Below are 16,426 nucleotides of genomic sequence, written 5' to 3' on the forward strand. Positions count from 1 at the left end.
ACGTCCATCCACTACATGAAAGCAGGAGGGATAAAGCAAAAAATTATTTGATATAGGATGAGATCAAAGTGTGAGGAATAAAGAATCCAAGTACCTTCACACATAGTACTGTGGGGAAAAGATTATGTTTCGGAAAGTTCATTAATTACACTTACAGATATAGCATAGTCCCAATGGTTTTTCCTGTTTTCCTCTGCTGTCCAGATTCAGTTACACTAGCTCTTCAATAAAATAAAAAGGGTAAAAAATGGCTGTCCTTTGTGAAAAGTCTCATGTAAATACAATGAGAGTTTTGACTGTAAAAGCACAAAGTACTGATTGAAAGAGTTGCTTCAAAGACATTTTATTTCTCAGATTACGGAAGATATGTCTACATAGTAACTAGGACGCTGCAGGGTGGGAGGGTCCCAGAGCTGGGGCTCCAGCATGAGCCCAGTAATCTACACAGCTGTGAAACAGCCCCGCAGCCCGAGCCCGAGACAGCTGGCATGGGCCAACTGCAGGTTTTTCTTTGCTGTGTAGACATACCCAGAGTGATAAGGAAGAGAATGGTTAGTCACCTTCATAGGTAGCATTTCCAATTCTGCCCACTGTGATGGACCATGAGTATTTCTGAATACTATATGTTGACCTGGTTATTGAGATGTTTACTGTATGAATATTCAGTAGCATGCTGTTGGACAAATAAGCAGAAAGTAGGACAATGGCAAGCAGAAAGTAGGACAATGGCATGCGAGAGCCACTTTAAACAGGATGGCTTGCCCTAAGAAGCCAGCCAACCCTGATTACTGAAGGAGCTGGACCTGATAGGCATCAGGTGATTTCTCTGTAAAGATCTGCAGGAAGAACTGTGCTGGCAGGATTATAAAGCCAGGAAGATTGTAGCAGAAAGGCAGGTGGCTAGGGGGATGCCTGGATGTAGGCCGGCTGACCTATACCTTGGAGAAAGACAGAAGATATAAGGGAGAATCCTGAAGCGAGTCTACAAGGTGATGAAGGAGATAGCAGATGGGAAAACTGGCCATAGGTTAGGAAAACGATGAGGGTGGATGTGCCAGAGTTAGAAAAAGAAACACCAGACAGAAAGAGTAAAGAGAAAAATCAAACGGTTATAAGAATGAAATCACTAGTCACAGATGTGAAGATAGGGGTTATAAAACCTCTGAAAGTGACAGAATGGATTTCAAAAAAGTGCTGGAGACACAGAAAGCGCTAGAAAGCCGCAAGGAGGAGATCTGTTAATTGAATGCAAAAGGAAGGAACAAGTGGGGAAGCTATTAAAGATTAAATTGTTAGGCAAACAAAGTAAGCTGCCATCTGTATCAAGCATCCGATGGAAACAGGAGGAGCTGTGTATGGTGTGCTGATCAAAATAACTGAAGATGAAGTAAAGCAAGAACAGGGGATGATAAGATACTATAGCTAAACAGCTAATTAGCAAGAGAGGAGGGGAAAGAAAAGTCATCAATGGTTGTGCCAGCTTCATTTAAAGGAGAAGCCTTTCCAGATACCATAACAATAAGATACCAGATTTTTTGGATGAAGCCATATATCCTCGCCCTGGTGAGGTGTTACAAATGCCAAAGGTTTGGACACGTGGCAAATACATGTAAAGAACATTAGATCAAGTAAATAAGGAGGGGAGCTCTCTTATGACAATTCTTTGAGGTGGGGGGAATTAAAGTGTAGCAACTATGGAGGAAAGCACAGTGCAGCACACAGATGTTCTGTAGCAGCAAAGCAAGCAAGATAGATTTAAAAACAAAATGATTTAAATAGCATATCATATGCAGAAGACACCTGAGGCATTTAAGAGCAAAAGCGGAAGAGGAAAGGAAACTCAGTAAGAATAAAGACAAACACACAACAGAATAACTCAAATGATATAATGAGTGATGCAGGGAAAACAGGAGAAGACATATTATGTGTAGGCAAAAATAAGTTTATAACTTGTATGACTGAAGTAATAAACTGCACATCACAGCCTAATAGCACATGGACAGGAACTAAAGAAAAATACCCCTGATAAGGCCACTAAACCTGATATCATTTGCATATAAGTAACATGGTTTATAGGAAAACTGGATTTCAGAATATCAGGATACGGCATCCACAGGCAAGACAGAAGTAAGTGGTGGAGGAGTTTGTAAACTCATTAAGCAAAACCTACAGTATCTTGAAATGGAGATGAAGAAACGAAATATAGAACATAATGCTATTGAGATTCCAAAGCAAAATAAATCTTCCTCTTTGATAATACATAGCATATACAACCTCTGTAGCTAGCTAGAGATAAAGGATTTGACAGATATAGTTGAAGATGCAACAGGCCTGTATATTATATGCAGAGACATAAACAGCCATAACAGATCATGGGGAAGTGGAAAAAAAGATAAGACTCGTAAATGTCTAGAACACTTAATGGATGAAAAAACGTAGTAAAACTGAATGATGGTACACCCACTAGGTGTAATGCAGTCAAGGAAATCTGTCCTATCTAGACCTGGGAATTGTGTCAAGTAGTATAGCAAACAAATACAACTGGGAAGTTGAAAAAGAGGAGGGAATGTGAACTGTTTAGAAGCAAATATAATGAAAATATTAATGAACAATGTATAAGTAATGTTAAGGAGGTTAGTAGCAATGTAACAAAAGGGCTCATAATGTCAGCAAAGTTAGCTGTAACTAAGATATCAAGTCACGCTAAAAAGTAGAAACCATGTAACATGGTGAAATGAATGTAAAAAAGCAGTTAAAGAAAGGAACAAGGCAAGACAAAAATACAATGGATAATGAGCACATCATGAAATATAAAAGAAACAAGGCAATTGCACAAAGGGCTATTTAAAAAGGAGAAAAAGAAAGCTGGAGAAAGTACTGTGGAAAAATAAAGAAAGATACTAAATCATCAGAGGTATATATGCAGATTAGGACAATGAAAGGAATATGGAGTCAGATCAATTTTATACCAGGCCTCATTGTAGAAGGTCAAGGGATAAAAAAGCTCTAATGAAGACAAAGCAGAAATCTTAGCAGAAATATTTCACAATATTAGTAATGGTGAAAATCAGAGTACAGAAATCAACATGAGGGAAAAATAAATCATTAAAAAGAATCATAAAAACTAGAAGCAGTGGGAGGAAGATGAGGACATGATATTAAGTAAAAATATCTGCAGGAGGGAACTTCAAAAAGCTATAGCTAAAAGCTAAATCTCTGCAATAGGCAAAGATGGTGTATGTAACAAAATGCTAAAGCACCTGGATCAAGGGAGTCAGAAAATATTACTAAAACTGTACAAGAGCAAATGGGGAAAAGGTGAGCAACCACTGGAGTAGAAACATATGATTGTAGTTCCAGAGTGGAAACCAGGTAAGCAGCAAACAGGATGTGATTTCTACAGGCCTGCTGCCCTTACATCATGTATGAGTAAAGCTATGGAAAGAATGGTAACTGAACGATTAACAACATAGCTAGAGAGAAGTGGACTTATAGACAATGTACAAAGTGGGTTCAAGAGAGGAAGGAGTACAGTTGATCATGTAGTAAGAGTGGAGATGGAAGCACAAAAAAGTATGAGAAATAAAGAATACTTTCCTGGATACTTAAAAAAGCATGATACGTTATGAAGAGAGGGCTTATTGCATAAAATAGCATGCATGGGCATAAAAGGAAGACTCTATAGGTGGATAAAGAATTTTTTAAGTAAAAGACCTATGCAGGTCAGGGTAGGGAAAGCCTACTCTAGCATATGTACAATCACCAAATGGCACTCCACAGCAGAACGTCATCAGCCCTACCTTATTCAGTGTAATGATAACCAATCTCCTTAGAAGGATGATGGCAGGAATAGGCATTTCCTCATTTGCAGATGAATGCGCCATATGAGCAAAAAACAGAAACTAGGAGAACCAAATGAATGAAGTACTTAGGAAGAGTGCAGAATGGGGAAATGTGCAGCTTTCAATTTTCAGTTCTCAAAACTAAATGATATTCACTAAAAGGAAGATAGATTGTAAACTGGTTCTATATGGGCAGTAAATAGGCATAGTTAAAAGCTACAGATTCTTGGGTTTGACATTTGATAGCAAGCTACCACAGACAGATCACATTGAAAATATTGTAGATAAATGTAAAGGTAAAATCAATCTACTGAAAAGTATTTCCAGAACCACCTGGGGCATGGAAAAGAAACCAGTGATAATGCTTTATAGAGCATTAATAAAACCGATCATTGAATATGGATGCCAAGCATTTAGTTCAGCATCAAAAACATACCTAAGGAAGCTAGACTCAGTGCAAGCCCAAGCATTACACATTGCAAGTAGTGCCCCCATCAGGACCTCTTTGTGTTGTGCTGGTGAAATGCCTGCAGCATTAAGAACAATATTATTGGATTGTGATAGGACAGGGTTCCCTCACCCTAGGTTCCTTACTGCAAACAGTCTTCACACAGAACTCATGGCAAATTCAAAACACCAAGTGCTTTATTTACTGTGTGAATATAACAGAACAAGTTCCCCACAACTCAATGTTCTGACATTCTTCGTAGACACAGGGCAAGAGGGAGCAGAGATCTTACCTCCCTAAGATCCTGGGCTTCTCTAACTCTCCTTCCAATTTACCCCTCTTCCTGTTTTTTTAGCTGTCCTCAGCTGATGAGCTGAGCCACATTGTTGATTGGTTAATTGTTCAGTCCTTAAGGACAAAGTGCCCAGAGTGGTGAGTCAGCCTAGAGGTACTCACGTTCTGTCACATGGATTTAAACTTTTGGACAAAACTCATAGGAAACAGGGAAGATAGAAACATGAGACATATATGAAGAATGCTGGGAATTCTGTGGAGAATCCGAGGGAAAAGTAAAAAATGCTTCATGTTAATAGGATTAAAATATGGGCAAAGAAGCTAAGAGAAAAGGAAGACCTAAAAGAAATTAGCATATACAGCCATAGGAAAATGCATTATAGGTGGAAAATTATCCCCAGCACCATATACATGTGAAACTATACAATGAAATTAAAAGGGGGAAAGCAGAGCTAAATGTATTCAGTGTATATGTGATAAATGGAACAAACACTGCCAAATATTTATAGATGAGTCTAAAGATGAGGAAACTGAGAGAGTGGAGAAAGCATTCTACATCCCAACACTTGGAATAAAGAAATCCATTAGACTGTTAGCAATTAAGACAGCCATAGTAGCAGGGATAATGTTGGCATTATATTGGATCCTGGACATAAGACCTGTCTCTGCTGTCATCTTGTCAGATTCTCTGTCAGCACTACTGGCTATCAAAACTGGGAATTCAGAGAGCAAAAATAACATAATTAATGAAATATTGTTACTAATGATAGAATCAGCATAGATGGGAGTAAACATTGAAATGGCCTGGATCCCAGGGCATGCTGAAACAGCAGGAAACCATGTGGCAGATGAAGTAGCAAAAATGCTGTAAAAATGCAATAAATTGATAGAGGGAGCTCTAAAGAAACAGTTTAAAAACTTTGTTAAAAGTGAACTAAGAGAAGAGTGGCAGGAAGAATGGACAAAAGAAACAAGGGGGGGGAAGATTTCATGAAGTATGCTCTAGAATCATAAATGTTGACATACTGAAAGAATCTGAGAGGAAATGTGAGGTAGCTGTTCTCCAAATATTTACTGGACACTGTGGCTTAAACAACAATTTGGTCTTAATTGTGGTGACCAGACCGCAAGTGTGAAAAATCGGGACAGGCAGTGGGGGATAATAGGAGCCTATCTGAGAAAAAGACCCCAAAATCAGGACTGTCCCTATAAAATCAGGACATCTGGTCACCCTAGTCTTAATTAATAAATATAAAGATGGACTGTGTAAGAAATGGAAGGTCAAAGCATGGTTGATCACATCCTCTGGGAGTGTAAAGAATGTAACATTGATAGAGGGATTTTATATGACAAACTCAGGCACCTTAAAGTGACAAAATTTGCCCTAAAACACCTAGTAAGAGCATCAGAAAAATGGGGCACAACTAAGAAAGCAATATTACAGTTCTTTAAAAACACCGGGAAAAGAGAGAGTGTCTAACTATATATTCATGAAATCTAGCACTTGATGGTATAGACTCAGAATGTGAGTGTGTTAGGCCATAAAACAGAAGAAGACGACGACTGACAGGAGTGAGCAGGTGCTAGATATAGCCCTAGGGGTTCGGGCTGAGACTCCAACCAGTGGCGTGACCTGCCAAAGCAGGAATGGCTGAGGTAGGAAGACTGGGAGAAGGAAGAGAACCTTTTGTTTGGAAAAGCCCCAAGTAGGAAGTCATGGGAGGAGAAAGAGAAATGTTTGTGTGGACTTTTGGATGGACCTTGGGGGTTTTGAGTTTGATTTGGGCTTTGTTTACATTAACTAACACAGCCCAAAAAGGGGTAGGTTTGACAACCAGAAAGCCTGGATGAAGTTCTATTTTTGAACAGTGTAAGGGGGGGAAACTGAGGCAGGCTGCCTGAAGTGTGACCTCAAGGCCATGGTGTGAGGTGGGAAAGGGTGCTCAGGAGGTGACTCCTGTGGTACAGCCACCATTGACTTAAGGGACATTCAAGAGTCATTTGCTTTGGTGTTCTATCTCTGACCCCTTGCTGAAGTCACTCCTATAGTTTTTCAAGGCATCCAAGCTTGTGAACACAGGAGAACACAGATCTGACTAGATATAAGAGGGCACACCTCCTCCCAGGACTGGCTCCAGGCACCAGCTGAGCAAGCTCGTGCTTGGGGCGGCAGATTCTACAGGGCGGCATGGCTGCTTTTTTGGGGCGGGGGGGTCGCTGCTCCAGCTGCCCTGTAGGGGGTGGCAGTGTGGAGGAGGGGAATGCCCCACGGCAAACTTGGCAGGGCAGCCTGTGTCCTTCCCTCCCTGCCGACCAGAGTGGCGCGGAGCCCTCCTGGCAGGCGGTGCAGCAGTCAGGGCTGTGGGGTGAGCGCCCGCTGAAGCCCTGGCCGCCCTCCTTCTCTCTCTCCCCCCGCTCCCTCCCCTTCCTCCCCCCTAGACCGAGTGCGCACTCTGCTGCACATCTGCAGCACGGGGAGTCCCCCTGCACCCTGGCTCCGGCTGCCCGGCAGAGTGTTTTTTGTTGTTTTTTCCCCCTTGCTTTGCCACTCTGGCCACACCATTTTTTCCCCGCTGCTTTGCCACTTCGGCTATGCCCCAGGGTTTTTTTGTTTTGTTTTGTTTTCCTTCCCTGCTTTTCCACTCTGGCCACGCTGCAGGTTCCCCCACCCCCCGCTTCGGCCGCACTGCAGTCATCTCCCCCTCCCCCCCCCCCGCTTTGCTGCTCCGGGCCGCACTGCAGGTTTTTTGTTTTGTTTTGTTTTTTCCCCCCTTCTGCTTTGCCGCTCCTGCTGGGCCACAGGTTTTTTTGTTTTGTTTTTTTCCCCTGCTTTGCCGCTCTGCCCCCCCTTTTTTTTTTGCTTCGAGTGGCAAAAAAGCCAGAGCTGGCCCTGTCCTCTCCACCAAGGGAAAAACATTTAAGGGAAAGACTAACACTCAGAACCCAGAGGTTAGGGATGACAGGTTCCCTTCACAGGCCTCATGTTGCCATCCACAGGATGGCAGGCCTCTAGATAAGACAGACATGCGTGTAGCCCATTTGTTGTTTAAAAATCCTCTTACTTGTGTTATGCTTTTGTTCCTGTTAAGAGCAAGCAAGCCTTTGGCTTATGGGGGCTGTCTGTTCACTGTATTCACCACTGGTCACAGACATCTACAGTTGACACTCAGGGTCCTGTCTATAAGTAGCAGAATTGCAGGATTCCATCTCAGAAGAGGTGAAGGCACAAGGCCTGACACCTTTGGAGATGCACTTGGAGACCAGAGAAAGGAAAGAAGTGAAGCTAGCCCTGTAACCATGATACCCACAGCCTTCCTGAAATACACTAATTACATGCATCAATCAATTACTCTAGACTGGTGATATGGTATGACTTTAAGTCAGATACACTCAAGCAACCAAATTCATTACCCTATCCTTCCTTGATTCAAGAATTTAGTGACTCCTGGTGTCCATGCAGTGTTTTAACTAGATCAAATGATGTAGTCAACAACTATCACACAAATAATGTGTGTTTGTGTCAGCAGTTTGATCTAAAAGATAAGAAAATTGTAGTGGTGGTGCTGGTGGGGGGAAAAATCTCCTTCTTCCATAAGAAGCCACGCCCTAAAGATTGGAATGAGTGTTATTGGAGCTCATGTATTGAAAGAGGCAGATATTAAACCATTCAAACCATCAAGAGAAGAATTGAACCAACTAAATTAGGCTGTATGGTAAATCTAATTTTCACCTGGCAGCCAAGACACTATTGAAGATTATGATTAAGTGGTTGATGTTTAAGTTTTTATCCTTCGCTGTCAAAACAGACATTTCAAATGGTGCTCCTCAAGCCTACAAAACCTTGACTACAAAGGTAAACTTTTCACAAAGTTAGACCCCAGCACATTTTCTGACGTTTTTCAATCTGTTCCTTCTCCACCTCTGGAGGTAGCTCACTCTGCAGAAAATGCATTTCCATGGGTGTCAGCAATAAGGCTTCAATCACAGTTTAGATACCCAGCATTAGCAATTAATTTATTTTCCCCCCTTATATATTTTTCTTTTATTTTCATAAAAAAGTTGTTTTATAATCTTGACCTTCCACTTAGGTACTGTACTTCTGCTAACAGGGCAGAATATGTCAAACAGAAAGGGGTTTAGCTTCATTTCCGCTCATTCAGAATCATTTCCTTAAGATGACTTTCAGCACATAAGTTTAAACAACAAAGATTTACACAGGTCGTTTGTATGAAGTCCCTTTAGCGAAATGCATGAGTTTCAAGAAGAGAATACACCCCTGTGGATACAGTCTTGGAGTTCTTCCAAATCCAGTGCTGTTCTCTACCTCCAGCAATAGCAAAGAAAACTGTGTGCTGTATAAATTATGCAAACAATGCATACCTACTTTGACCTCAAACAAAGAATACGATACCTCACTTCAAAAGTGATATTATTTAAAATAAAAACATGGTTTTCTAACAGATTAAACATATTAACTCTTTCATTTTTGTACTAGGTGGTTGCTTTGTTCAGTTACACAATTTCCCCTTATTATTACAGGAGTTCTGCCAACAAACCATTAGAAATAAAAAGGAGGAACATTAGAAAATACAGCATTATTCATCTGTTTTCCCAGCAAGTAGCAAATAGGTATAATCCATCATTTCCAATGTCCCTTTCAATTGTATCTTTCACTACTTCAGATAATTTAACAATCACAATGACAGTCTAATTCCTTCCTTGAATAGCCAAGATGTTTTCCAAGGTAGCATTGTTTTTTCTAGTAGCATATTCTGGATTCTCTGCTACAATACCATTAGATGCAAAATGCCTTCCTTTTCTTGGGACAATTTCAGGAATGTTGGAAAGATCTGGAAAACACATTTTCATTTTTCAGGTAACTCAGAAAAATCCCCATAATCTGCTCATCATTTCTGTTCCTTTTACAATCAATCTCATACTGGAACAGCACTATGATTCTGGAAACAAACTGTTTGGCTGGCTGTGAGCTCAGGCCATTTGATTATGGGCTCTCCTCACCCATCTCTTTTAGTGGAGAAAGAAGATTATTACTAGCAATGGGCCAAATGTGGATTACTTGATGCACCTGAATATTCAGCATACTTAATGGTAGGCGCATGGAGTGATGTGTGTGTAGCTTCCATTACTGCAGTAGTTCCTTGCTCACTTGCACTAATGACTGGAGACCCTACTGTTTAGCATCTGCAAACAGAATTTAAAAAACAAGGATTAATGCAGCACAAAAGTAATCTCTTCACTTGATAAGTGTAGCTTAGTTTGCAGCAGCAACTAGCTCTCTGTAAGGTTATTTAAGTAAAATAACTGACCTACTTAGAGCCCTCCAAACAACCCTATCCTATGGGGAATAATTGTCACCACACCTGTTATTTGTAACCTTTTATAACATAAGAAATTCTAATCAAATGTGCCTATGACTAGGCCAAATGTTTGATCTCTTAGAAATGTGATGTGCACTTAATAATCATGGTATAATCATGGTAGACCAGTTATACTGAGGGGACTCAATACTAAATACTTCTCATTCTATAAAGGAAAAATAGACAAATACTGTATTCTATAGACATCCTATGTTGTGACTCAGAGTCAATTTGTTTCTCTCTTTTGGTCAAAGGAGTGTCAGCTGTTTAATGCCTGATAATGTCATTAGCACTAGAGAAACATTTTAAAACTACTGATAGTGTTTTTCTTCATTTCTCAGGGTGGCAGTGATATTAATAGGCTAGAAATTCAATAAGAAAGTAAAAAGTTAGTTTGCTACTGCAGCACCTCATATAGCTTCCTTTTATCATTGATGTGCTGGGATTTCAAGTGTCAGTTCTTTATAAATACTGATCATCCACTTTTCAAGAACATTCATTTTCTGAAACTGAGAGACATTGGTGATCAATCTGCAGCAACCATGTTGCTGTAACAACATAGTGTATTTTATTGATACAATACCTATTCTGCTCAAGAATTCTGTAGTAGATGCCTCACCCAAAAGAGACAGGAAAACTAAAACATTGCTAATTGTTTTTAAATTTACACAAATGACCTTCTGGCAAAAACTTCAGGATATGAGTCGCCCCATCTAAACAAGACTATGTCCATAGTACTATTTATATCAGAAAGCAAGGTATTCCAGCAGAAAAAGGCTGCAGCAGCAAAAGAAATACGAATCATTTAAAAAAGACAAACAGGAATGGGAAGCATAAAAAGTATGCACTGTGGGTTGCTATTACTATGAGAGCCTCTGACTTGTAAGAATAGTAGCCTTCAATTCAATCTCACATTTTCTATTTTGAATTTCCTTTTTTTTTAGATAGAAGAACTTTAACAAGAAAAAAAACCTTAAAGACTTATGTTTTAAGAGCTAAGGCCATGGCAGTTATCTCCAGCGGCCATTGTAGTGCTGAAGTATTTTCCCACACTGATGTGTCAGTAGAAGAGGTTTTAGAACAAACTGATTAATAAGACAGTAATAAGTCCCCAGGACCAGATGGTATTCACCCAAGAGTTCCAGAAGAACTCATATAAAATTGCAGAACTACTAATTGTGGTATGTAATCTATCACTGAAATCAGCCTCTATACCAGATGACTGGAGGGTAGTTACGGCTTGAGAGGTGATCCTAACAATTACAGACAGGTGAGCCTAACTTCGGTACGGGGCAAATTGGTAGAAATTATAGTAAAGAACAGATTCATTGAACACATAGATCAACAAATGTTGCTGAGGAACAGTTAACATGGCTTTTGTAACTAAAATTTTCTGAGGGTGTCAACAAGCATGTGGATAAGAGTGATCCAGTCGATATAGTGTACTTGGATTTTCAGAACACCTTTGACAAGGTCCCTCACCAAAAAGCTCCTAAGAAAACTAAGTAGTTAGGGGATAACAGGATAGGTCCTATCAGGGATCAGTAATTAGTTAAAAGATAGGAAACAAAGGGTAGAAATAAATGGTCAGTTTTCACAATGGAGAGAGGTTATAGCAGCATCCTGTAAGGAACTGTAATGGGACCTGTGCTGTTCAGCATATTCATTAATGATCTGAGAAAGGAAGTGAATAGCTAAATGGCAATGTCTGCAGACAATATACCGTGATTCAAGATAATTAAGTCCAAAGTTGATTGCAAAGAGCTACTGGAGGATCTCACAAAACTAGGGGACTAGGCATATGCAATTTGACATTGATAAGTACAAAGCAATGCACATTGGAAAAATAATCCCAACTACACATATATAAAATAATCAGTTCATTAGCTGTTACCACTCAAAAAAGAGATCTTAGAGTCACCATAAATAGTTCTCAGAAAACTTAAACTCAATGTGTAGCAGTGGTCAAAAAGGCTAATACTAGGAACTATTAGGAAAAGGGTAGAAAATAAGACAGAAAATATAAATTCATGGTGCATCCAGACCTTGAATACTTTGTTCAGTTCTGGTCACCCTATCTCTATATAGTGGAACAAGAAAAGATTCAGAGAAGAGCAATAAAGACAGTCAAGCATACAGAACGTCTATAAGAGGAGATAGTAAAAAGATTAGGGCTGTTCAGCTTGGAAAAGAGATTACTAAAGGGGAGATATGACAGAGGACTATAAAATCATGAATGATGTGGAAAAAGTGGGTAGAGCAGTGTTATTTATCCTTTCCTACAATACAAAAATCATGGGTCACCTGATGAAACTTATGAGCAGAAGGTTTCATATAAACAAGAGGAAGTATTTTTTCATACATGGCACAATTAACCTGTGGAACTCATTGCCAGGGATGTTGTGAAGGCCAAAAGTGCAACCAGGTTAAAATAAGAACTAGATAAGTTCCTGAAGGATCAATGACTATTGACAATGATAGTCAGGGATGCAATCCAACGGTCAGGGCAACCTTAAACTTCTGAAACTGGGAGTAGAAAAGAGGCATGGATCACTCCAACTGCCCTGTTCTGTATGCCCTTGCAGCTCTGGTACTGGCTACTGTCAGAAAGAGGGTACTGGGCTATGTAGACCACTGGTCTGATCCAAAATGGCAGTTCTTATGTTGCTTCCAAAATCCAACCGTCAACTCTTCATCTCATGGAGAGAAAGGATGGTCCAATGGTTGGTGAGCTAGTCTGCAACTTGGGAGAGTAAGCTTCAATCCAACAGACTCTCTCCAACAGAGCAAGTCATGTAAATTTGTGACTCAGTTTCTCAGGTGTTGTGAGGCTAGAATAATGGACATTTGAAAAGTGTTTGGAGTCAGTTATTTCAGAATTAGCCAAGTTAATTTGAAAAAAAAAAAAGATTCTGTCCACACGACCAAACTGATTTTTTGCGATTAAAGGGACTCTTTAATCTGATTTCTATACTCCATCTCGGCAAGTGGAGTAGCGCTTAAATTGAGATTGCAGTCCTGGGTTAAAGGTGTTGTGGACGCAATTTGACGTTATTGGCCTCTTGGAGCTGTTCCAGAACGCTCCCTTGTGACCGCTGTGGACAACACTCTCAACTTCGACGCACTAGTCAGGTGGGCAGGAAAATCCCCAGGAACTTTTGAATTTCATTTCCTGTTTGGTCACCATCAGCACAGGTGCCCATCAGCACTGTCCATCATCACAGACAACCATGCAGAGTCCAGCATCACAAGAGATCACACAGTCCTGGATTAGCAGATGAGCTCCAGCATAGTCCGAATGGGAGGTACTGGATCTCATTGCATGTTGGGGAGATGAATCTGTTATGGCAGAACTACCTTCCAAAAAAAAAAGATCACAAATACTTACGCTAAAGTCTCCAGAGCCATGACGGAAAGAGGCTTCTCCAGGGACACAGAGCAGTGTCATACAAAAATCAAGGAACTCAGGCAAGCATACCATAAAGCCAGAGAGGCGAATGGGTGCTCTGGGTCACAGCCCCATACATTCCGCTTCTATCATGAGCTGCATGCAATTATGGGGGGTGACGCCACCACTACCCCATCACTGTCCATGGACACCTGCAAGGGGGGAGTTGCATGGAGCAGGGAGGAAGAGTCATTGGAGGACGAAGAGGAGGACAGTGTACAAGCGGCAAGTGGGGAATCTGTTTTCCTCCCTAGCCAGGAACTATTCTTAACGCTGGATCCAATAGCCTTCCCCCACTCCCAAGGTGGGCTCCCAGACCATGACCCTGGAGAAGGTACTTCTGGTGAGTGAGAGTCTGATTGGAGCCACGCTGTAGGGGGCAGGGGGGAAACTCAGCCATGCTGGGCTGTTTGCGTTTAGTTTAAAGGGCTCATCCCTGCTCACAGCCTCATCGGAGCCATGCAGTGGTGGGGAAGGGTGAAGGGACATCCCAGAGAGTCTGCAGGCCCTCCTTTTATATGGCAAACCCACCAGGCATTGCTTGCTATGGGAAAGGGGGCCCAGCAGTTTGAAAGCATTGAAATGAATGTAGAAGAAGCAGAACCCCGCGTGCCCCTAGGCTGCCTGCAAGCTGAATTCTGTTGCCCGGCCGAGTGTGATGGCTTACTCACACCAAAGTGGCAGGCACTTCAATATAAGAGGCAAAATGCTAACTTGTACAGAAAGAACATGTGCTGTGTACTATGAATTGCCTGTTTCACTGAGAAGGAGTTCTCTTTGTTCTCTGAAATTTATCTTTTAAAATACTATCTTCCCTTTTTCTCCTCCCGCAGGTGCAAATGTTTCAACGTGGCCCCTAGCTACTCCTTCCCAGAGGCTGGTCCAGATAAGATGGTGGAAAAAACGAACTCAGGACGACATATTCACCAAGCTCATGCAGTTCTCTCGCACTGATAGGGCCCAGCTGAATGTATGGAGGCAAACAACTGCAGAGTCGCGTAAAGCATTACAGGAATATGAAGAGAGGAGGGACACGTGCCATGAGAGCAGGTAGGACACTGTGGTCAAGCTCATGGGGGAGCAAACTGACATGCTCCGTTGTATGGTGGATCTAATGTGGGAAAGTCAGCAAGACCACAGACTGCCGCTGCAGCCCCTGTATAACCACCCAAGTTCCATAGCCTCCTCACCCAGACGCCCAAGAACTCGAGGGGGGAGGCTACGGGACCCACAAACAACCCCAGTGGATCGCCCAAACAGCAGAAAGCTGGCATATGTGAACTTTTGATTTGGTTTCTGGACTTGTACTTCCCTCCTCCTCCACCCCCCTAACCCAATACTTCCCCCTCCCCCAGTCTACCTTCTGATTTCTCTCAACATGTTGTGCAACAAATAATAAAGAATGGTTTTTAAACAATTTTGACTTTATTTCCTTTCATGTATATATAGGGGGCAGGTAACTTCAAAAGAACCAAACACAACTGTCACATCGTACCCTGACCAGTCATGAAACTGGCTTTCAAAGCTTTTCTGATGCGCAGCCTGCCTTGCTGCGCTCTTCTAATTGCCCTGGTTGTGTGAAATTGGTCACCGGGAGAGTTGTCTCAACCTCCCACCCCGCCATAAACATCTCCCCTTTACTCTCACAGCTATTGTGGAGCACACAAGCAGCAATTACAATTGGAATATTGGTTGTGCTGAGATGTAACCAAGTCAGTAAACTGCGCCAGCGTGCTTTCAAAGGCACATTCTACCACCATTCTGCACTTGCTCAGCCTATAGTTGAACTGCTCCTTACTACTGTCCAGGGTGCCTGTGTATGGCTTCATGAGCCATGGCATTAAGGGGTAGACTGGGTCCCCGAGGATAATTATAGGCATTTCAACATCCTCAACAGTAATTTTCTGGTCTGGGAAGTAAGTCCCTTCCTGTAGCTGTTCAAACAGACCAGAGTTCCTGAAGATGCGAGCATCATGCACCTTTTCTGGCCATCCCATGTTGATGTCAGTGAAACGTCCCTTGTGATCCACCAGTGCTTGCAGCACCATGGAAAAGTGCCCCTTCCAGTTTATGTACTAGCTGCCCCAGTGTGCCGGGGCCAAGATAGGGATATGCGTTCCATCTATCACCCCGTCACAGTTAGGGAACCCCAGTACATTAAAGCCATCCACAATGGTCTGCACATTTCCCAAAGTCACTACCCTTGATAGCAGCTGATCAATGATTGTGTTGGTTACTTGCAGCACAGCAGCTCCTACAGTAGATTTGCCCATTCCAAACTGATTCCTGACTGACTGGTAGCTATGGGGCCACAGTGCTATGGCCACTCACTTCTCCACTGTGAGAGCTGCTCTCATTTTGGTGTCTTTGCGCTTCAGGGCAAGGTACAGCAAGTCACAAAGTTCCATAAAAGTGGCCCTACGCATACGAAAGTTTTGCAGCCACTGGGAATCACCCCAGACCTGCAACACTATGCGGTCACATCAGTCTGTGCTTGTTTCCTGGGCCCAGAATCAGCATTACATGGCATGAACCTGGCTCAATGCCACCATGATCTCCTAATCGCCACATGCTGTGCTTCTAGGAATGTCTGGGTCCATGTCCTCATCAATATAGTAATCGCGCTGTCGTCGCTTCCTCGCCTGGTTTTGCAGGTACTGGACATACTGCTGGATAATGCATGAGATATTTACAATGGTCAAAACTGCAGTAGAGATCTGAATGGGCTCCATGCTTGCCACGCTATGGCACCTGCATGCGTAATCCTGGAAAAAGGGCACAAAATGTAGGAGAGCTGTTCAGTTCAAGATGGCCTATAAAAGGCAGTAAATGGTTGCTTTCATGGAGGCAGGAAGCTTACTAGGGCTGCAAGAGCAGGAGAACAGAGTTTGTGGCAGAAGCTGTGCGGCTCAGTTTGCGATGGCTGAAAAATGGCAGGGAATTGTTGCCTTCTGTAGCTTCCATGGGAGCCCAGGACAGATAACATGGAGAAATTAGCTAGCAATGCAAGAGCGGG

The sequence above is a fragment of the Gopherus evgoodei genome, chromosome 2, assembly GCF_007399415.2.
Source record: "Gopherus evgoodei ecotype Sinaloan lineage chromosome 2, rGopEvg1_v1.p, whole genome shotgun sequence".
NCBI classification, from domain to species: Eukaryota; Metazoa; Chordata; order Testudines; family Testudinidae; genus Gopherus; species Gopherus evgoodei.